Raw genomic sequence first — 24,801 nt, forward strand, 5'->3', positions numbered from 1 at the left:
TAAAGGATGCAGAGGGGCATTAAATGTACTGTTCTTTCTAGGTGTAGCTAAATGGCCTCAAGTACCTTCCACAGTATTTAAACTTTACCCTGAAAAATATATATCAAAATTTAACTTTCTAGTATACATTTTTAATTCAGTAATATTGTCAACCAAATTTCCCTTTCTTTCTGGTACAAACTTAATGCCCTTAGACAATAAACTGAAATATTCAGATGTAATAACCCTCTCTGTATAGCTGTATATTGTAAAACTATTTTCTTTGTGTATAATATTGTTTTCAGTTGCTCTCAGTTCCTGTAATTGTTCACATTATTGTATACATTCTTCCTCTGTGGTTGTGGGTAGTACCTTATATTGTACTCTCCCTGCTCTGTATACTTGTGGGCCAGTCTCTCTGAGTGACGCAATGTCTGAAAATCCTGAGCTGCTACATAATAATTCTCTGAACTTTCATTTTCATTTGAACCTCATCAATACTTTACTATAACTAGGTGTATAAGCACTAGAATTCAAAATACTTTTCACAGGGTACGCCTTTTTATTTTCATACTGCTTCATGTCCCTTTCTAACTTTCTTTTCTTTTTATACAAAAAAAATATTAATTCTCCTGTCACCCATATGAAGTATCTTGAAATACAATTCCTTATATTGAAAAAATAATACATCCTGTTTGATTTTTTGCACCAAGCTTGTGAATTACCTGTGCTACACATTCACATTGTCTTTCATAATAAAATAAAGTTTTCTTTATCAAACCAAACCTAGTTTCATCAAAAAAGTTACTGAAGTAGTTCAAAATTTCCTCATTATAATTAATACCAAAAGGAAATTTAAACAACCTTAATCCTTGTGGTACAATTTTTAAAACCAAGCATTGATTTAATTGAGCAATATCTACTTGCAAGGATTTCAACGTGAACAATTTTTTTTCAAAATAATATACTATATCCTTAAAAGAATGAAATGTTTCATGTTCACTGTTTTTATTGTTACTTCTAATATTTGGCTGTAACACGACTGTGGTTACTTCATTAGAAAAACACATTTTTTTTGTTAGCCTTTCAAAACAAACATTAACATTTTCAGAATTAGAGTCAGTTACTGCAAAATTGGGACCAGCTTGTGTACTGGTGCAAGGTCTTTCATTGTCAATATTTTGATTTAAATGTACAGTACCTTCATGAAAAAATGGCTCTGTTCTGTTTTTTGTTTTAAATACCAGTTCTTTGAGCCAACACTGTCTCCTCTGCCTTCTTTGAAGCCTTAACTGCCTCTGGAAGCTGTTGCTGCTCTTGAAAAATGCCATTAATATCTCCCCCTTCTTCCTGTTCTTGCCTGGTGATGTCCATCATGTGATTACATGTACTAATGGGGACTTCTGCACCATGGCAACCAGCCTGTATTTCATCATGGTTAACAGAAGCAGATGCAGGTTTATTAGTTCTGGAACCACTTTCTTTTTATGAAAAAAAAGCTTTATAAGCCTTGTTAACTCCCCTTTCAAAAAGGAGATTTCTTGTTATAACAAATTTAATTCAGTATTTTTGCTGACCACACCAGATAGTTTCACATGGTCTAGAGTGTCTATGTTGTAGCCAGGACTTGTTCCCAGGTGTAATAAAAACTAAATCCAAAGTCCAAACATCAAAAAAACGCCAACAAAACATAGAAAACAATGATCCAGGCACCTCCAAGTTCACACTCCTTTATTATGAAACTGATAATTAAGCACTTTTGGCTCTGCCAGTGGAAACTTCATCAGAATAATGAAGTTAACAATCAAAAGCACTTTATATAGCCATTATAAATCATGATAGACAACTCCCTTAACCAATCCAACCACTAAATGTCAAAAAAATACAACTTTCCAATAGATTTTAAAACTCTGCCCCCTTTTTCTTTAAAAAAATACAATATTATACCAGTATAAAAACTATTAAACCATTTCTCCTAAAAAAGTTTATATATATATATATATATATATATATATATATATATATATATATATATATATATGGTTTACCTTCTATATTGTCGATCACGGATGAACGAACGGCCACATCTCCGAACCGTTTCTGCGAAACCAGAACCATGAAAACTTTTGAATATCAAAAAACTCAGATTTCGACATTTCCGACTGCGCCACTCCCACAATCAAGTGCTAACATGAGTCAAAAAGGGTGTGAGATTTTGCAGTTCAGAAATTCGGTATTCGAGGTTTTGTGAAGTCGCAGTTCTGTGTTCGTGGAAGTGGGTTCAACATTCCAGATGCCAACATTATGAAGGTAAACCTATATATATATATATATATATATATATATATATATATATATATACACACACACATACACATACATATATATTAATATGTCTATCTATATGATGTCAGAAACAATAACAGAATTATTAACATAAAACAAATCAAAATTTGTTTGCTTTTGCATGTAGCAGAGGAATGATGGATATAGCATCATAAATCCCCAGGGGAAACATAACTGCCAGTCTTATCTGCCACTCACTTTCTTTTTTCTTTAACAAATTTCTCCAGTTACCACCCCAAGGTTCAAGTTTTGAATACCAAACTCAAACTTTTTAAAATTCAAACAATTCTGAAAAATTTAAATAAGAGAAGTGTTTTGAATCCATCATTAAATATTATTATATCTATATTAGTTCAACTCTTTAAAGCTGCTTTATGAAATTTATTAAACAAGTCAGCTCATAAATGATATAATTTAGCTATGACTTAAACAACAGCCTTGAGAGGCTTAATATATCATTCCGATATTTTGGTCACAAAGACCAATAAAAGAAATGGCATAGTAATCATGGATTGTGATAGATATCTTGCAACAATAAATAGAATGTTGAAAAATATATCTAGTTAGTTACCCTGGAATGTTGCATTTGACTGCTGCAAGAGAATTTATTGTAGGATTTATTCCTATAGGAACATACAGAAGTGAAAATACATCATTACTTAATGGTGTGAGATCAAAAACGGCGTCACCATTTGGAGTGCATAAGCCAGGTAATGATCAAGCTTCTTCACCTGATAATCAAATTGTTGCTGGAGCTTGATCTAAAACAGAAAATATATATATATTCCTTTGTACTTGGAGAGTGTTTTAAATCCATTTGTTCAAAGTTTTATTTTATACTTCAAAGATTCTATTTTTTTAAACAAGCTTAAAAATATTTACTTTGGTGGTATATAAGATTTGCTTTGCATTGTAGATGTTGATTCTCTATTAACATCTCACTGCATGGTATTGGGATAGAATCTGTAAAATAATTTTAGCTGAATTCACATATTGTGACAATAACAAGAGCAAAAACTTTTGTCTCTCATTTAGTTTAATCCTATCTAGAAGTGTTTTCATTTCTGATTAAACATATTTTCATCAAATTCAAGAAGTTGTGATGGATGCAGCATCAGACTACTCATATGCAAATTGAATCAGTTTTACTGGAAAATCCTCTATTTAAATAAGTTAGCTTTTATTAACGTTTCCTGATTGCATATTTTATATGCTACAACTCATGGGGTAGTTTAAAGTTATTTATTTAGAAAATTTGAACACTATTACAACTTTCTTGAAATTTACATATAGCAATTGCAGGAAAATAGCTAATTTATTAGACACTGTAGTAAAAACATATATGACTAGTCACATTCTTACAGCAATTTGTACAGAAAATCAACTTTTGTTAATGATTATTTATATTTAATAGTAACAACCTTCATATATGAAATACAACATCACTAGAGGACAATATATAAGAGTCCAGGTTAATTTCAGATATGTTTTTCCCTTAAAAATGAATTCAATTTATTAACTAATTTATTTGTTGATAGAGATTATGACAGGTGGAAATTAATTTATATTTTGAAAGAAACACAGAATAGTAGAAATGACAAATTCTCAGCAATGTGTAAGACAGGGAACACTTCTAAGGTATAATGGGTATCTAATGTTTCATTCAGTTTTGCAGCACTTATTTCAATGGATGAAAGAATAATAAAAAAACATTTTTTTGAATAATTGAAAGGTACTATTGGTTAATTCAGACTTAGTGAAAATTGTAAGTAATAAGACTATATATGTTTTTAAAGGGTATATATTAAAATGACGAAATCTGAAATCCACAAATGCAATTACAACGACACATAAATGTCGATCTACTAAAACAGCAAAATACGGAAATGTCAAAAATCAGAATGCCAAACGAATTTCTGGGAGCAACAGCATCATACAGGTAAGTTAAACCTAACTAAACAAACCTAATGTAAAACACTTTTCCAAACATTTTTGCATGGGGCAAGCCCCCCTGCACCTCCCCCCCCACAACCCCTTACTTATATATACCAACTCCAAGACCGCACTACAGTGGGGAAAAGGATATATTTCCTCATCCCCACAATCACCCTGTTGGCCAAGGAAATTTGTTCAGCGTTCTGACTTTCTGGAGCTATGGAATACAATGACAGGGTTAAAATATTTAAATAGCTTACACAACTGATACTTCTCTGGTTAATGACAACAGCAAAGATAGAAGAGAGGGAGGGACTTTGGTAATCAAATTAGCATAAGGGGCAAAAGACAAAAAAAATGCTAGCTTTTAAAGCTACAACAAGATCAGGTGAGAATTTGGGTAAATATCAACAAACTGTAACAAGTCTGAGATGAAATCAGGCATTGAAATATGTCTGGGCCCACAAAATATTCCTCTCACCAAGACAATGTATTACAGCTGAGGTTTAATGGCTGGCTGACTGAAAGTATTTTAGTTTAAGACAAAATAATGCACTTTCAGTAAAAGGCTTTAAAAACAATTCTAATAAAATATTACAATAAAACAAGTACAATAAAGTTTCTTAATTTCCCTATGTACAGATACTATTTTTGTTTAAAATGTATCCACAGTAGTTGCTTTATTTCAGTCTTGTCATATGGACAACAGCAAACCCAATGCCTTGGGATAAACAGAATTGAAGTGCAAAAGGCAGGAGAAAGCAATTAAATCAGAAAACAAATCTGTAACAGACCAGTTGAAATCAGAGACTAAAAGCTTGTAGCTCCCACAATGCCTCGACACTGTGTTACATTTAAGGTCTAATAGCTTGCTGAACAATCTGTTTTGGTTAAAGAAAAAAATAATAATATACTAACACAGAGAGAAATAGAACTGCAATGAGCCAGAGATAAAATCAAGCACTAAGACATGTGTTAGCCCAGCAAATCTTTTTCTCATCAAGACAATGTGTTACAGCTGAGGTCTAATGACTCTCTGAACAAAAGTATTTTAGTTAAAGCCAAATAATGCACTTAATAGTAAAATACTTTAAACACTATTTTGACATAACATTACAATAAAACAAGTGCAATATAGTTTTTACTTTCCTAGTGTAAAAAAAAAAAAGAGCAAAAATACAGGAGAAGAATAGATACAGAGCAGTTCTCTTCACCTTAAAATGTATTTCTTGCAGGGTACAAGACCTCTTGCACCAATATGGATTCCATACACTTGACTGAAAACTCACTTCACTGAAAATGAAATTACTAGGATCACTTCACTGAAAGTTCACTTCAATGAAAACTCACTTCACTAAAACTCATTTCGCTGAAAGTTATATATGGCCTTTTTCCCACTGTAGTGCAATCCTGGAGTTAGTAAATATAGTAAGGGGGGTGTGGGGGGTGTTGCCCCCCATATATTGTAAACATTGTACACTTTACAGAGTGATACTTACAAGTCAAATAAAGAACAGTTTCCAAAAGACAATATATAGTTAATATATGTGGGGGGCTTCACCCCCACACCCCCAATGTGGGGGGCTGTGCCCCACCCCCCCTTACTATATATATATATATATATATATATATATATATATATATATATATATATATGTGTGTGTATATATATATATATATATATATATATATATATATAGAGAGAGAGAGAGATACTAACTCCAGGATCGCACTACAGTGGGGAAAAGGCCATATATAACTTTCAGCAAAATGAGTTTCAGTCAAGTGAGTTTTCAGTGAAGTGAACTTTCAGTGAAGTGATCCTAGTAATTTCATTTTCAGTAAAATGAGTTTTCAATCAAATGTACGGAATCCATATATATATATATATATATATATATATATATATATATATATATATATATATATATATATATATATATATATATATATGTATGTGTGTGTTTGTGTGTGTGTGTATATATATATATATATATATATATATATATATATGTATATGTATATATATATATATATATGGGTCTAGGACACATGCTCGACTAGCATTTGTACGAATCACAAAACATCGAACAGATACACGAAACCGCTTAACATCGAAAAGTGCTTCTATCTATGTGTAGTTCAAAAAAAAAATCTAAGTTTCTGCAGGAGGGCTTTGCCCCCCCCTCCAACCCCCCACACCCCCCTACTTTATTATTCTCACTCAGAAATTGCACTACAGTGGGGAAAAGGGAATTTTCCCTTACCCGCACTGGAGTCTGATCTATAAAACAGGCACACGTACACGGAAGTGCTTGTCGATGTTAAACGCTTTCGTGTATATGTGTTCGCTGTTTTGTGATTCGGACATATGCTAGTCGAGCATGCATCCGGATCCCATATATATATATATATATATATATATATATATATATATATATATATATATATATATATATATATATATATATATATATATATATATATATATATATATATATGTGTGTGTGTGTGTGTGTGTGTATACATTTGTAAATTGCCTTACCTCAGAGAAAAGGGAATGTTTCAAGAAATGTCAGTCTTGAACTTTGTAAATGTACGTCCAGATTTTTCATTATTCAGTGTCCACATTTTGTGATTTGGCAGTTTGAGTCCAAACATTTCACATGGTTACCCATTTTTAGATGCATATATGCAATGATAATGAATATGTTGTTCAACAAGTAACTAAGCTACTAATGAAATATGACTAAATTTTTCCAAGTTACCACTCATGTTATAAGGTACCTTAGCTGTTTATAGATTGCCAGTAAGCTGAAATCTGGATGAAAAGCCAGAGAAAGAACATAGCAAAAATATAAGACCTCTAATAACTGTGAACTACTCCAACCATACCTTGAGCAAATGTGCCTGAGAAAATGGTCAGTCAAATTTCCACGTAACGTGTTTGTACTTAGCAATGCAGAATGCCCAGGACTTTGAGGACAACAATCAGACAAGTCTACGGAAATCTAAGAAAATGTCCATGCTCTCCACTCAGCTTCCAAGTTCTGCTGCACTATGACATAAAGGTAGCTGAATTTTGATATGACTCTATTAGTCTTCTGCACAGGCCTCCTTGACAAGAGGAAGGCATCAAGCTGAGAATGCTGAGAGAAAGAGAATAGAATAATGTATCTGTATTTTTGTCTTGTGTTAAGTTCCATTTTAAAGGCTTGTTGTTGAAACTACTGGACAAAAGATGTGTGTTTCATCCTTTCTATAATAGTTTCACTATTGGCTCAAAACTGTAGCAGATCTGTACAATATATTACGTAGTAAATGGCAGAAATGCTGTTAATTGTTTTCTGACTCCATTAACCATTTTTGACCTCCCTTACTGAATGAACCCCAGTCTTGTACTACAACATCTTTCAAAGGTCATGTAGATGTTAACCTGTAAGCAGATTATTGAGCAGCAATATAAATAAAAACTATTAATGTACTTAGACACACACACACACACACACACACACACACACACACGCACGCACGCACGCACGCACGCACACACACACACACGCACACACACACACACACACACTCACAAATGCACATTCATTCATCTCTCTAAATATTTCCTTTTGGCAAATGATTATGAATTTAGAGCAAAACTGCCTATTTTATCAGCAAGAACACAGCTTGGCAGTAATAAACAAGAGGATTATAAGAAATTCTACAGTTGTTATTCTATAATTGCAGTATACATCTCATGCATCACTATTGAGCATGCTTTTCAATCATAGCCTAAGCAATGGCTTTGTCCTAGTGGAATGGAAAACAGCTACCATCATCCCCTTGCGCAGAGGGGGTACATCCACTGACCCGAGAAAGTATAGACCCATTAGCCTGCCCAGCCTTATTTGCAAGGCCATGGAACAAATAATCATGGACCTTATTAACAAAGATATAGGAAATCTCCAAATTCTCAACCCCATCCAGTTTGGCTTTGTCAAGGGGAGATCATGCCTGTTAAACTTAGTAGACTTCATCGAGACAGTCACCAAAGCTCTAGATGAGGGCAAATCTGTACATACAGCCTATCTATACTTAGCCAAAGCCTTTGACACAATCCCTCACTAAGGCATCATTGATAAACTCACCCAGCTAGGTATCAATCCATATATTGTCAGGTGGGTTGCAAACTAGCTCACTGATAAAACTCATACAGTTATAACTGAGGACTCCATCTCCTCCAGCAGACCCGTAGCCAGTGGTATTTCACATGGATCAGTTCTGGGACCCCTACTGTTCAGAATCTCCTTCTCCAGGTTAAAACTAAAGGACTGTGTCTGACAAAGTTTACTGATGACTGCAAATTGGGAGCGATCATTGAAATTCCCTAGCTAAGCCAACTTCCTGTAAGAAGGTCTTACACAGACTAATGATTGGTGCCAAAGTCATGATCTTAAGCTTAATGCAAAAAAATGCATTATCATCACCTTCAGCAAGAATGATGTTCCTACCACATCAATAGCAATACCCTAAGTACACCATCAGTGGTGAGAGATCTGGGCACACAGGTTGACAGCAACCTTAACTTTGATCACCATGTTTCCACAGTGGTAAGGAGGGAATTTTATATTGCTCATCTCATAAGTAAGGGCATTGCATCCAGAAAAAAAGTACTCTCCTGTACTCTTTCCTCATCAGGTCAATAATAGAGTACAATGCTTATTTTGATATGTTCCTTTACAAACACCTGTAGCAATTGGAGAGATCACAATGGTTCTTTACAAAGAAAATTCAGGGTCTTCAAGATCTGTCTTATGCGGACAGACTGAAGTCATTTTCGCTTTACTCTGTGACATACAGACTGCTCAGAGGTGACCTGTGCCTTGCATATAGAGCAATTTCTGACTCAGCTTTAATAGAAATGCTGCACATTCATATATCAAATGGCACATGGGTCATTCACTCAAAGGACCCCATCTTGGTATGTGACATCAGCGAACTTGCTGAAGAGACAGACTTGTCTCACAGAGGTTGCCCAACCTTTGGAACAAGCTTTACATTCATGTTAAAAAAAGCCCTATGTTGGCCCTATTTAATTTATTTATTTAACATTTGTTGACTGGGAAAGTCAGACTAGGACAGAGCATATTTTCAGTGGAGGCACAAGGAGAAACTCTCCAGATGCATGTCTTTGGAATGTGGGAGGAAACTGGAGTACCCGGAGGAAACCCATGCAAATGCAGGAAGGACATGCAGACAGTGCACAGAAGGCACCCAACTAAAATTGCACTGAAGAGCCTCTTGCTGTAATGCAACAATGTTAACTGTTACACCACTGTGTTGCCCCTATTTAAGCATAATTTGGATAACTGGATAGCTAACCGGAAATTCACCCCAGGGATTCCACCTGTGTCTCTCCTGGACAGAAACAATAGGTGCTGATTTTAGTGTCTGTTTGAACCAGACACCCTTGGCAACACAAGTTGAACTTGGCTAGGCTTGTAACGGCCCTAGAGCCATTAGCCTAGTAACCAAATATTTTCCTATGATCCTATAACTTCCATGTTCACTTCATATTTTCTACTAGTTTTAAAGCCACAGTAAGAAATAATTTTATCCATTATAACAACGGGAGACAGTCAATAGTGGAGAATGTTGACATTCACAATAAGGTGATAGGCAACCTTTTCTATATACATTCCTTAGTTAACCAGCAGTGGTAAGGTGAAAAACAGTGATTCTGTTTTCTATTTGTCAAAAATAAAATGTCCTATCCCAGTTTATAATTTATTGCATAATCAAATGTCAATGATGTTCACTTGACCTTTAGGACTACATCAAACTCACGTTTTATTTATTTATTTATTAATATATTTGCAGGTTCTACAAAAGGGGAAAAGAAACAAGTGTACATTTATTATTAATTTTCTGTAGCTATGTTGCATTGCTGGTTTTCAAATGCAAATACTGATATAGAAATTAAACATGCATTTTGGGATTCACAAACAGATGACCAGCTCTTGTTTTTTTTTCCACTTTTAAAGGGGAAAAAAAGAGAAGCCACTAAACTGGGTACAGTGACAATGAAACAGCAGTACAACTAGGTAATGGAAACTTAATTGTGATCCACCTTATGAAAGCACACACAACTGAAAGAAGAAGGGGGCAGAGATGGGTTAACTTGTATTAGTCAGCATATTGCTATGACAGTGTTACTAGTATACTCAAAAATGGACACTGTTATTCACAAGCATTGTGAAGAGTACCTTAAAGCTTACATCAGTATGAACTTGGTAGTCTATCCATGAGGGCTTGATGAATGATGAGGCTGAGTTAGCAAGGCTGCCTTCTGCATCATGAACTCTGTAGTAGAGTTTTTAATACCATCAAAAGGATTTATTTCTTTATTTATTCAGACTATGAAAAAGGTCTTACCCCATTGTGCATCTTTGTCTATTAGTAATAAAAGACATTTGCATTCCATTCTATGAAGTACTGGTCTTATTCCATGGTACTTTTGAACAACATCCAAAGATTGGAGTAAATTCACAGGGAGCCAATACGTTGTGCAATGTACAGAGGTTCAAGGTCATGAATAAATGTTATTATTCAATAGAATCTGTTTCTCTGACTAATGCCATTACTTGTTTCAGCTAGAAGTAAAGTCTTCAGATGTAAAGGTCCCTGTAGGGTTCCATTGCCTAGACAACACATTTACTTGTATCGCACAGCAGAGTCCATATCATTGAGTATTGCTTGCATTTTATCTCTGATGGAATTGTCTCATTTAAATACATTTGTATCCTTAATGCAGAACCATAACTCGGGCAGGGTGAAGAAGGCCTCTGCTCTTAAAGGAATGAGATCAGCAGGTGCTACTAATGGTGGTGGTATGCACAATGCATGTACTGCATTTGCATCCCAGCTGAAGGAATGTCCATGTCAATTCAACTATAAGGAGCTGTTTTTTACATTAGTCAACAAAAGATGTCAGTGTTTAACAGTTATTTTGGAAAAAGGGCAGGGGACTGTTTGTATCAGGAGCAGAAAGAGGACAATAAATTATTACATTTGTAATGTTGGTAGATTTATTAAAGACAGTCCACGTGCCTTTTGTGTCATCACTTCAAGGACTTATGTACCCTTGGTTTGTTTACATAATTGTCAGAATTTATAGTGCATTTTTTTTACAATACATAGTAGCATCTACATTGGTAAAATCACAAGGAAACTAAAGTAAAGAACATAGGAACATCAAAGCTATTAAGAACAAGAACACATTCAATGCATTATTTTAACATTCAGTAACATGCGCTGATTATAAAAGTTTGTTTCTGGTGCTTTGAATTTTGTTAAATATGATGTAAGGGTGGAAGTAGAGTGGATTTTTTAAAATTTTTATAATATACATGACAGATTGGTAAATGGTTCTGGTCCCAATGCAGATATTGGTTTTAAAAGTTATTTAAAAGGCTCAGGTCCTTTAAATGATATTTAATTGATTATATTTATGTGCTCTAATGAAGTCACTAAATTGTATTTAATTAATTAACAGTTATGTGTTGTAATATCACACCTCTAGCAGCCTATTTACATCCATGCATTCCAGAGCATTTACTGAAACATAACTTAAAAAGCATAAGATAGACAAATGTAATTGTTAGGTGAACAAATCTATTAAAACTGTGCAAATAGCACTATTAGCAGTGAGAAATATTCTTTATAGTGATGATAGCCAGTACATTCATAGTCTTTTTATAAATACTATAATATGTTATAATACACACAAACCCAAAATTATATTTTTGCTAAACTTTCACAAATTGTCATATATTAGAAACTGTACAACCTAAAAATATATTGTTAGACCATTTTTGTTGAACTAACATTAACTTTCACATGACTGCAAGAAATCCCTCCCCTAGTGCAAATTTATTGCAATATTTGCAGAAATATGAAAACCTATGCTTAACTTTAAAATTAGCAATATAAATAACACCACATGTATTTCAACATATGTAACTTACAGTACAGATATCAGTGGCAGTTTTCTTCAGCAACATCTGATGTCATACAAAAGTGCGCAAGTCATTCGTTTTTTGGTGTAGTAACTACATATTGAAATGTTACTTATTTTTATCATTTCTAACAAATAACCAGCAATGCCTACAGAATACTGTGATATAAAAGAACATTAACAGTTGATTTTTCCTGTCTCCCACAGTGGCATTTCATACAATTCACCTCAATAGCATATCAGTTTCTATTATAAAAATAAATATGGAAATACAAATAATAACTGTTGAGTGGGATATTGAAGATTAACAACCTTAGTGCTATTTTGTTAATAATTCCTTGCCCTTACTAATGCCTGTCATTAGCTGATAAGTTACTTGGTTAAGAAGTCAGACCCCAAAAACATCTGACTGCCAGAATGAACTATGGGTGCTTGAATGAGTTAAAGGGTGTCTAGAAGCAATGATGTCAGACTGATGAAGTCACTTGTCCATAGTGATATTCTATAAGATGAAAGTGCTTATACTATTTTTTTTTTTAGTTTGTATGTATTAAATATATCCAGAGTAACATTTTATCATTTTGTCTTCATTTATCATTCAGACTTTTTTCCCATTTGTTTTTGTATTTTTTTATTTTTTTATAGAATTTTTGGGAAAGTTTGTCAGTTCAAACAGTTCTTTGTATCATGTCTGATAATGCTTCCTTTAATAATGATTATTGTGAAGACATGCCTTTGGATATGCATGGCTAGTCACACCACTTCTCACTATGTGAGCAGATAGCGATGGCCAATGATTTGAATGATGCAGCTTGTCCTGTCAGGGAGAACAACAAAGCTAGGTCCAGGGTAGTAAGTGTGCAAGTTCACATTCCACCAAGAACATAGACTTTCTGCAATGTCTCTAGCAGAACTTTGATGGCCATTTTCCTCAAATAGATGTTTTCTGCACCTAGTTTGGCAATGCCATTTCATCTGAAGAATATTTGCATGCAAGCATGTTAAAAGATTAGTTTGGTAAACAACTGAGATGTAAAGAGACAGAGATACAGACCATTATGTCTAGAGATGTACAGTGAGATGTTGCTTTCCTTGAAACTAGTTTGAGAGTTTACAGAATCCCAAAGGATTTTAGAGTAAATAAATAAATAAATAAACAGATAAATAGATAAATAAAAACATAAATACCCTGACAGCTTTGTTCCTAAATAATACAAAGATAAATGAGAATATTTCAATCACCAAGTGGTTACTAGATTTGTTAAACTTTTGAGTGACAATGCAGACAGTGTACTTAAAGAACTAGAGTGTAAACTGCATTAGTTCAGATAAACTCTTGATAGCAGCAGCATTCAATGAAATAAATGAAAGGATGGTAGTTACTGGTAAAAAATTAGCAAGGGAGGATGATATTTTGAGAAGAGGGACAAAAAAGAAAATAACTACAGACATTCAAGATTACTGGGACTGCTTGTCCCAGAATTCCAAGCTTCTCGATATAGTGTCTCTGAGCAAGAAAGATATGTGGGATTCATCTATCTCAAGACAGCAGAGTATAGAGGACACTTTTTTGGAACACCCCATAAGTCCAATATCAGTTTTTTTTTTTAAAGCGAGGTTTATCCTGGTCAAAAAGAATTGAAGAGGACAGTATGTTATATCAGTTCTAGTAGATGCGATTCAGGCAATGACAAAAAAAAAGTCAAAAGAAGAGTACAACTGAGAGCACAATGGCAGTAGAAAGTAGTGTTTTTTCAAATGGGACAACACAGAGAGTTGAATTTGGGGGATCAGACACCTCAGGTTACTATGGAGGATTGCCCCAGGAAGCTGATTCTTAAACAGAGAAAGAAAACAGCAAATGAACAACAGTATCAGAGTAACTATGCTTTTTGACTTTATGATCTTTAATTTGACTCAGAGATATTTGAGTCTGCATGAAGCAGAAGTTAAAGGGCTTTACTTATGTGCCTGCTTTCAGAGCAAATCTTTTTGATACCATTAATGATCTGAAAGGTTTGTTTAAAAATCATCATACTGGTACTGACAACGACAAACTCTTCAGACATAGTTTGTTTAATCTGCCCATACATCCATTAGTTCAGACTTATGAAAATAATTCTGAAGCAGAGATTTGAATGTTTTTAAGTGAACCAGCATAAAAAAAATTACAAGTTGAGTAAAGAGTGCAAGGAAGTTGTTTTTAAGATGTCAATGGGCAAGTCCATAAAGGTTATGAATGCAAACAAATGGGGAGCTACTGTGATTATGAGCACTGATATGAATCTTGACAAAATATAATTGTTATTAGAAAATGGATCCTTATATAGGGATGTTAACAAAAAATAAATCAAACAGTTGGACATTTGGTTGCATGAGGTCATGCTGCTAAATAGAAAAATGAAATCAAAATCTCAACTTTAAAATACAAAGCACAGGCATTAAAAAATGCAATCGACATTTGTGCTGTAATACGAGAACTCTTTCAAACGCCTGGCAGCACCCTGCACTACCAGGCTATCCAGAACTCTCACCAAGCTCCAAAGGCAGTGGTGTTTCCATATTCTTAAAGGTTCCCTTCTTATAGCCAACACTGAGATTCCACAGACAGCCATCTGAGATACACATAATGCATCTGAGATACTTCAGATGCAGCTAACATTGGGTAAGACTGAGTATTCCCCTCTCATAGTTCTCAGACTCCAACCCAATCTTCCAAGCACCCTGAAGACACCTGAAGAATAACAACTCAACCTACATACTGGCATACTCACCTACACCCCCATTACATTAAAAACTACTGAACTATGTAACAATTACCCAATACCCTTGCTGAACCCTTAATTTAATTCCCTATAATAGGTAACTCCTGCCTGACTAGCCTCTACTTACACTCAAGACTCATAACCTGGGTCTGACTAACTAACTAAACTAACATGACTGACTAATCCTCAACTCCCTCCCTCCCCTCCAAAGTCTGACCATCTGACCCACACTCCCTTCCACATCCACATCTCCACCCACCCCTCATCTCCACAAAGGTACCCACCATGAAAACAAAACTCCTAACCCAACTCTAACTTAGGTAAAACAGGGAACTTAACTTCACAATGGCACAGTAACCATGTAAATATATAATACCTTACAAACCACCACATCATCCTCAGCCAGAAAGTACATGGACACACATGGAAACCAATGGAACAAATACAACAAAGCAAAAGAGCAACAAATCCATAAAAAAAAAAGGAACAAACTCTGTCCTCCCTATAGGAAAACACTGCTGCAGAAACTGAAAAACTATCAAACTCTAAAAAAGCCTTAGAAGCCTCAACAACTCCAGCCTCCCACAAAGGGAAAAACTCCAGCTAGCTATGAAAACAGAAAGCTAGCTGAAAATACAGAATCTATAAGATATTAAAGACAACTATAAGCAATCTATATGTTTGAAGTGAGAATCCACGGTCCCAACTGATTATAAGCTAGCTACTAACAATAGTACCCTTTATGCTGAGCCTATAATATTACCCCCATACTCCAAGCCCACCAATCACACCACCTCTTACCCCCACCAAAAGAATAACACCAATACCAGTAGAAAAGCACTTTCCAAGGCCAGTAGAAAGCACTCTATGGGACCACTTTCACAGCTTCTATGGGACCTGACAATGCACTGAGACAATATCCCCCTACCGCTTCTACATGAACTACAGATGCCCCTCACCTCACCTGTGTACCCCCATTAATCTCCACCCTCTCACAGGCTCCTTGTCCAAACCAAATGGCACACTGCTTCCCACATCCCTCTCCAAGGGCTAGGTGGCTTCCTGAACTGGAGGACCCAATGGCCTGAGCCTGGACTGCAAATAAAAGAATGCAATGGCATTCATGGACCTAATAAAGAAGGATATAGGCAATGCAACTCAACGGATAGATCATACTTTTTTTGGTTTGTGATCAACTTCATGCCACCTGGTCAAGTTGGTAGTCAGATACAGAGTCAGTGTCAAGAGATGTTGATGACAGCAAGGGTTTTACCTTGATCTGGCCAAGGCCTGGCCTACCATACCATACCCCACTCAGACTAGGAGGGGATAGGAAAAGCTAGGCATCACTACTATCACCACTAACCACTAGCTGCAAATCAAACTAGACTGAACCCACACAGTGAGTAGCACTGACTGTCCAAGTCGGACTGTCGACCAGTCATCAGGTGGTGTCCTACGTTTGGTCCCTCCCTGGTCCTCTCCTGTTGGTATCTACTTCTCTGAAGCCCAGGCCAACATGAAGAGTCTCTGTTAGCAAGTTCATGAATATGAAGCAGTTGCTGGAAAAGATTAACTCCCCTCTGAAGCTGACTGACTACAGAGTCTCACCCATGACCAGAATGATCAAAATAAGATCAATGTAAAAAAGTGTCAAAAAAAAAAAAATGTGTCGTCATCCCCTTGGGAAAAGCAATACACTTGAATAGTCCACTTTGTGGTAGTCCAGTGAACACAGAAGGTGTTATAAGAGATCTACAGGTACACAGCAACCACTCCACCTTTTTGCCACACTGGACAGAAGTGGAAAGTCCTTATATGTGGCACATCTCATTACTAAGGGTTTGTTTTCCAGAAGAAGAAAAGAGGTCATTGTCTCTTTCTATGCCTCATTAGGCCAATCATCCCTCACTATGCACCTTGCCTGATTACCTCACCCTCACAGAACACCTCAAACAAGGCCTGGCCATTGCCACCTAACTCCCAACAACCTTCCTATTAAAACCTAAACACTTGTCCCAAACTATACTCTTTCAAAACTACCTACTCTTTCTTTCTCGCCTACTTGAGGCGAAAGACTGCATCTGCCAGAAGCCATACAAGCTGACCAGAAAAGAAGAACATCTCATCTAAAGAAAATCCAATCCATCCCCTACCACATGCTCCAGAGACCTCAACCACAATCAAACAAAGCAGCTACTGGGGAGGGACAGGTTCATAACCCAGAGACTGCTCATGCTATGGAATCTGCTACACTTCAGAACAAGACTCTCACTGAAATCTTTAAGAGACTTGATGAATGGATGGATGGGAAATAGAAAATTCACTCAGAGATCAAGAAAGTGACTCACTTTGACACACCACAAAGGGATACAATTGGATGGGGCATGGGGCCAGGGGGGCTGGCTGGGCTAGGCTCCAGGGGGGCTAGCTAGGCTTAGCCTAGTACACTACCTATGAGACTTGCAGGAGCTTGAACCTATGAGTAGACTTTCCATACATACCAGAATCTTTCAAGAGGATGGATGAGTCAAGGGAGGGGAAAAAGAAGCCTGGGACGGGATTAAGAACTCCAGGGACTCTACAGTAACTAGAACTAAGGTCGGGCCGGGTGATGCCAGGGTAATCCCATGTGATGCCAGGGGCTCCCATCCATTAGGATCCCCCAAGCCACCTATGAACCTATATATTTTTTTGAATCTATATATTTTTTATATTTCTTGTTATTTATCATGGGTACTATATTTAATATACCCAAGATACACAAAAGTGACACCAACTCCGCTGTGTCTAGTTGTGTTAACTAATGGTTTTATTAGTCATTCATGTCATTTCAAAGGGAAGTTGGAAAATTCAGAAGTATAAGGATATATATGATTGATTGATCTAACTCTTTGATTTTATATTTTATTTATATATATGGTATGGTTATAAAGAATTAATTTTAACTTTCTTCTTTAGTTTTTGATAGCAACAGGTGAGAGGTTAGATTTACAGATGTTAGATTTCATTGATTCCTTTGAATTTTATATTTTAATTTTTTTCTTTCTTTTTTCCAGCAGCAGCTTCCAGCAGCTAGTAGAGTGAGTGGCTGTGCCATTTTGCTATTGTTTATGTACACTGTAATGAAAAAAATATTTATTATTTGACCAAAGATCTCTTTTTTTTAAGCTGAGTTTCATGCCTATTTTATAGATAATCTTTGTGATATGGACATGTACCAGAGAAGAACTGGATTGCTTTTTGATTTCTTTTGACAAAGAGTTAGAGTTTCTTGATTTTCAACAAATATTAAACAAAAAGTCATTACTTTTATAAACATTCTATTAATAAAAAGGACAAGAAGTTTGAAATTGTGATTTGTTACAAAAACTCTGCAAGTAATTTATTGCCTCACTTTGTCAGCATGCATCCTATTTGACAGAACATTGTGTGTATTAGAAGTATGTATAGTAGAACTAAACATTTAACCAGTAATTTGAATATTGTCAGAGAGCTGGAAGGTGATAAGAAGCAGTGATTTCTATACAGGGAGTATCTTTTGGACAGTATTCAAGATGTTGTTACATCTTTCCATGGGGGGTTTCACCAAGAAAGAGTTGCTGATTCCTCTAAGTATAATTTGGCACAGCCTAGGCACCCCTGGGTTGAAAAAATATTTTTGGAACAACTGGCGGATTTTAGCCCAAAAATGGGGATTTATAGTTTACTAGGGTGGGTCCAACTTTTTTCAACAACAGAGGTCAAAATGTTATTTTGGAATAAGGGCAGGGAGTTTTTATACTAGAAGCAGGAAAGGCAAATAAATAAACTTAGGAAATATTTTTTGTCCTAAAATCTCAGGACATTTGTTATTTTTCAGTATCATTCGTGAGACACAACTGCCCGAAATAGGGACTGTCCTGCATAAAAAGGGACAGGTGACAACCCTATTATGCAAGATTGCTGTGGTTTGATCAGGAAGGATAAGTGATCAAACACAGCCATCTGTGGGCAATTCATGCATTAACAACCCATGAATGTGAGTTATTCTTGTTATATACTTACATTAAGAAAGAGATTTCTTACATTATCAAATGCATAAATGTTATAAAGGGATTTTCATCCACTTCTATCTCTACTACCATGTAGCTGATATCTGATTGATATTCTTCTATGTGTACTGCTCAATAACTGAACAACACGTCTCTAAAATTCAGCTTCTGCCAGTTTTTAATTTTCATTAGACAGATGAACGTGTATGTGTGTGTGTGTGCGTGTGCGTGAGTGTGTGTGTGAGTGTGTGTGTGTGTGTGTGTGTGTGTGTGCATGTATTTCTGCATATGTGTGTGTGTGTGTGTGTGTGTGTGTGTGTGTGTGTATGTGTGTGTGTGTGTGTGTGTGTGTGTGTGTGTGTGTGTGTGTGTGTGTGTGTGTGCGTGTGTGTGTGTGTGTGTGTGTGTGTGTGTGTGTGTGTGTGTGTGTGTGTGTGTGTGTGTGTGTGTGTGTGTGTGTGTGTGTGTCTAGCTGCTTATTAAGATACATGTCATGTCCTGAGATGCTCTGGGTGAATCTTTTGGAACAATTCAACTAACTCCTTGGAGGTTTTGTATGGAGTTTACGTGTTTTCTCAATGAGCAGCAGCACTTAATGAATATTCATGCTGCAGCTCACCTTCAAAGTTAAGAAAGCAATGTCCCATGGTGGCCAGGAAACGTGTAAAGCAACATGGAGAGAGAACTTAGTTACAGCATAGCAAACTCGGTTAGTGGAATTGAGCAGAATGCCACATGGACTATCAGGGTTTTTCATATGTATGTATTATTTTGCAGGAATAGGACAGGACAGTGAATGTGCACAGTCCAGCATAGTGGGCTAGAGGGATTGCATGGAATACCACAAGGACCACCAGGGTTTTTCATATATTAATGTATTATGTTCCTGGGACAGGACAGGACAGAACAGTGTATGTGCACAATGCAGCATATTTGGCTAGTGGGATTGAGTGGAATGATACATGGACCACCAGGGTTTTTTTATATATTAATGTACATGTTGCAAGCACTAGAGAGGACAGTGTATAAAGTGCTGAGTATTGTGGAATCCCATTCCAGGCAGTCTGTACAAGTTGTGTCTATGATCTGTAAGGGTACATGGACTGCTATTTATAAGAAACAGCCATGGGAGGTATGTATATTGAATTGGGGTACACAGATAAAGTTTAGAGATGAACACTGGGAAGGAGGATATGTGAAAAACTGTAATATACCACACATGAAGAAATATAAAAGGAAGACATTTGCAGCAGGAACACTAATCACATTTCCACAAGCCACAGTATGGACTGCACAGTGACAAATGTATACGATGTGACTGTCACACAAGGTGTCATAACAGTGGAGGATGTCTGTGTGATATAAGCTTCCAGACATGAACAATGCAGAAGACGTATCATGAATGTAAAATTCAATTGGGGTCAGGTGCATATTGTGAAGTTGTGCAAACTGATTTGCCTGAGTATACCTGTATTGTCAGCAGAGGTTTCCAACAAGTAGGACACAGATACAGGCTCATGGCCAACAGTAAAACCATCACACAATCATGGACAATAGAATAATATCACCAGTAATGCACATGTCTCTGACACAGCATATGTGTTTCTGAGTGGGCATAGATGGTTCTGCACCAACACACTTGTACAACTATTAGGATAAGTCAACAATCTATGAGTATAATCAAGCATACTCTTATGACACTAACATATGCAGGAGGTGAGAGGAGACACACTTGACATTATGATCACTACAGGCTAGTTGACTGATGTGCATGGCAGAGATATATATGGCACAATCCACACTGTCACAAATGTAAGTCATGCCATCAATGTCATTAAACAGCTATGTATGTTATGAGTGTATCATCGAAACAGATATCACACAAGCATGTGGTACTACATCTTGATGGGGGTTCCATGCCATCAGACAGTAGTAACATTTATGCAACAAAACTAATACCTAGGTATGCACAAATAGATGTGTGACAGCTCACAGTGACAAAGGTGGTATACTTCAGCTATACATCACTGGAAGATATGTATGGAGGGACATGAGCAAGGGTGCATTGTACTCAGGTATTGGTGTGGTGAAGGCTGTGAACTATGAAGGTATTATGGCCTGTCATGTAAATGTCCTGCACATACTCAGGAGTTATGGGCATATGGTGGTGGACATTCCACATACCATATATCCCAGAACACAGGATATATAACAACTGTTCTGCAGATAGGGTGTAATGTCTACATGATCCTTGGTTTGCCCATTTACTTGCATAATGAAAAAAATCCCCACATGCTTTTTTTTTATCTCATGTGTTGCCATGGCTGTGGCAGCGATTTCTGATGTGTGTTGATACTGTCTGTATTATACCAATATCACCATTTGAGTCAATGATTATCCACAATCTGTAGCTCTCTAGACAGCAGTTGGGACACTAGATTTGTATGTCATTCTTGATGCCTGTGTTTAAGGGCCTAGCAGACAGCCCTGATGTACACACTTGATCACTGGACACAGTATAAAGGTCACGTCACACATCCATACATATTTAGATGCCACATATGTGATCCACTGTTCCACTTACTTGGTGATATAGGTGTTGATGGCCACATCTGTCATTGTGGAGTGAATGCCTCAGTGGGGACTCCTCTCAACTGCCTTGGCCTTTTCAATTTCCACAGGATGATGTTCTGTGAGGACTTCTGAAAGATGTAATAGACATAGATGTAGCATCAAAAACTCATATGTCTGTTGCACACAGCTGGGATATTACTTAGTGTCCATTTAGAGAAGGTCCATGATGACATGTTGGCCTACCTCACAGATCAGGACAGTCAGGATGTGTCTATACATGTATGAATCAGATGCTGTCCCTAGACCACTCAGATAGATGCATGTTGATGTAAACCCTTCTATGGGAACATAGTCCATCTGGAGGGTGTGTTGAAATGTGTATCACACCGTGACTGGTAGGTGTATGTTCTGAGTCATCCTATAGGTGATCTGTGATATTGCCGCAGCTCATTGTTTCTGTGTGATAGGCCTGCATGAAGGTAACACAGAGCATACTGACTATCTTGATTATTCCTATGGTTTGGACGCAATCCCCTACTCAGATATCATTGACAAAGTCTACCAGATGGAGATTAACACTTACATCACTAGATGGTTAACCACTGTCCTTACCAATAGACCACATATTGTGAAAGTTGGTGAATCAACATATGCCATTGCAGCTGTCGCCAGTGGTATACCCCAAGGAGCTGTGCTAGACCCTATACTGTTTGGAATCTATTTCTCAATAGTACAGGCTACAAAATATGACCTGTAGCTTACCAAGTTTGCTGATTCGTGCATATTCATTACAACCACTGAGTCCACCAATGATGTGACTATAGTATAAAAAGGGTTAACAGACACAAATGATTGGTGCCAAAGTCACACATGTTCTACTAATAAATACAGAATGTGTCAGGATTTGTGCCTTATGCAACGTGGAATTTCCTGATAAATATACTATTGACAACACTCACCCCTCTGCTGAAACTAGCGGTGCAAGATATGAGAATGCACATAAATAACAATCTGAACTTTGGCCAAGTGGCCACAATGGTATGGAAAGGTTACACTGTGCACCTCTGAAGTCAGGCCATTTAGTTCAGTTCTGAGGAGGATATAACAGCACTGGACTGAAACCTCACCTGAACACTAATACAGTATAATGCTTACTTTTGCATTTACCTCACCAGGCACCTGCAGCAGCTGGACAAACCATGGATGCTTCACACAATGAAAATACATGTCTTACAAACCATGCCATGATGTATGTGGATATACTGAAAGCCCTGCTCCTGAAATATGCATGGAAAGGATGAGGTGACTTGTGCCTGGACTACAGGGGTTCTCTGACCCTGCTTTGATGTGTATACTACACACCTGCTAATCAGCAGAGTATGTTGAGAGGAAGATGGTAAAAGCAATGTTTCACATGCTGTTCTAAAATGCCCTCTCTCCTGTCAAGCAAGTACACAAACATGCATACACAAACCTATTTAACTGCAGTGAGAATAGAATTCCTACCTTTCTAAGTACATAGAGAGCAGAACACAATATTTTATGCAGACAGCAAAACACAAGTCTGACTTGGAGTGTCTCAGATAAAACTTTATAGCTGATGACATCAGCAACGTCTGTTGAGAGTATAACAGTGTCCTGCATGCTGTTGTAAAATGGTCTCTCTAATGCCAAGCAAGTGCACAAACACACACACACACACACACACACACACACACACACACACACACACACACACACACACACACACACACACACACACACACACTGAATTTCAATAAGAATAAAATCCCTCCCTATATAAGTCCATAGACTACAGAGTACAGTACTTTACACTTGCGCCACAGCGCAAGTCTGACTTGGAGTGTCTTGGACAACACTTTGTAGCTGATGCATCAGCAGTGTCTGGTGAGGAGAATATAACAATGTCCCTCATGCTGGTGTAAAATGCTTTATCTAATGTCAAGCAACAGATCAGGTACACAAACAGTTGACTGCAGTGAGAATAGAACCTCTACATAATTAGGCACACAAATGACAGAAAACAGTACTTTACACAAGCATCACAGCTCAAGCCCAGCTTGGAATGTCTCAGACAACACATGACATCAGCAGTGCCTGGTGAGGAGAATATAACACTGTCTCACATGCTGGTGTAAAATGATCTCTGTAATTTCAAGGAACAGCTCACAGACACACACACACACACACACACACATACAGTTGACTGCAGTGAGAACAGAACCCCTACCTATCAAAGTACACAGACTACAAAACTCAGTACTTTACACATGTGCTATGGCACCAGCCTGTTTTTTGCATGGCTGCAGGTCAACTTATAATGGATGACATGAGCAGTGCATGTTGGAGAGAAGTTTTGAGGCCTGCATGAAATGGATCTGTAGGCATGTGGTATCAAAATACTGTTATTCAGTTGACTGCAGTGAAAACAGAACCCCTACCTATCTAAGTAAACAGGCTACATAATTCAGTACTTTATACAAGTGCCACGGCACAAGCCTGACTTTTACATGGCAGCAGGTTAACTTATAGTGGATGACATCAGCAGTGCATGTTAGAGAGAAGAATTTGGGAGGCCTGCATGGAATGGATGTGTAGGCATGTGCAAGCATCAAAGTACTGTCAGTCCATGGGATTTGAGCAGAAACTGTAGGATACACACTTCTGCTCTTCTGGCTAGAAACAGATCCACACACGCTCAGCTGACTGCAGTGAGACCAGAACTGCTACCTATCTAAGTTCACAGTACATTACACAATCATCACAGCACAAGTCTGACTTTTACAAGACTGCAGGTGAACTTATAGTAGATGATTTCAGCAGGCCAACTGGGATACAAAATGTTGGAAGATGACTATAGCCTCATAGCTTCATATGTACATAGGAGGCTACTAGCTTAATGTCCCACAGTGTTTAGAAGCCTAGGTTTATAAAAACACAAGTACCCTTACTAAGCATAGTTGGATGGTCATTGTTAGCAGAGTGATTTTGTGAACAGCACTGACTGGCTCTGTCCATGAGGGACATAGGTGCCACCCCAGAGGTGACTTTACTATTACCAACCAGTAGTCAAGGTTGCACTTGAACAGGCACATTGAGAAGTACTGATTCACATGCAGTAGGAGCCTATTATAGA

This window comes from Protopterus annectens, chromosome 5.part1 (genome assembly GCF_019279795.1).
Source record: "Protopterus annectens isolate FY-2018-M chromosome 5.part1, PAN1.0, whole genome shotgun sequence".
Lineage (NCBI taxonomy): Eukaryota > Metazoa > Chordata > Ceratodontiformes > Protopteridae > Protopterus > Protopterus annectens.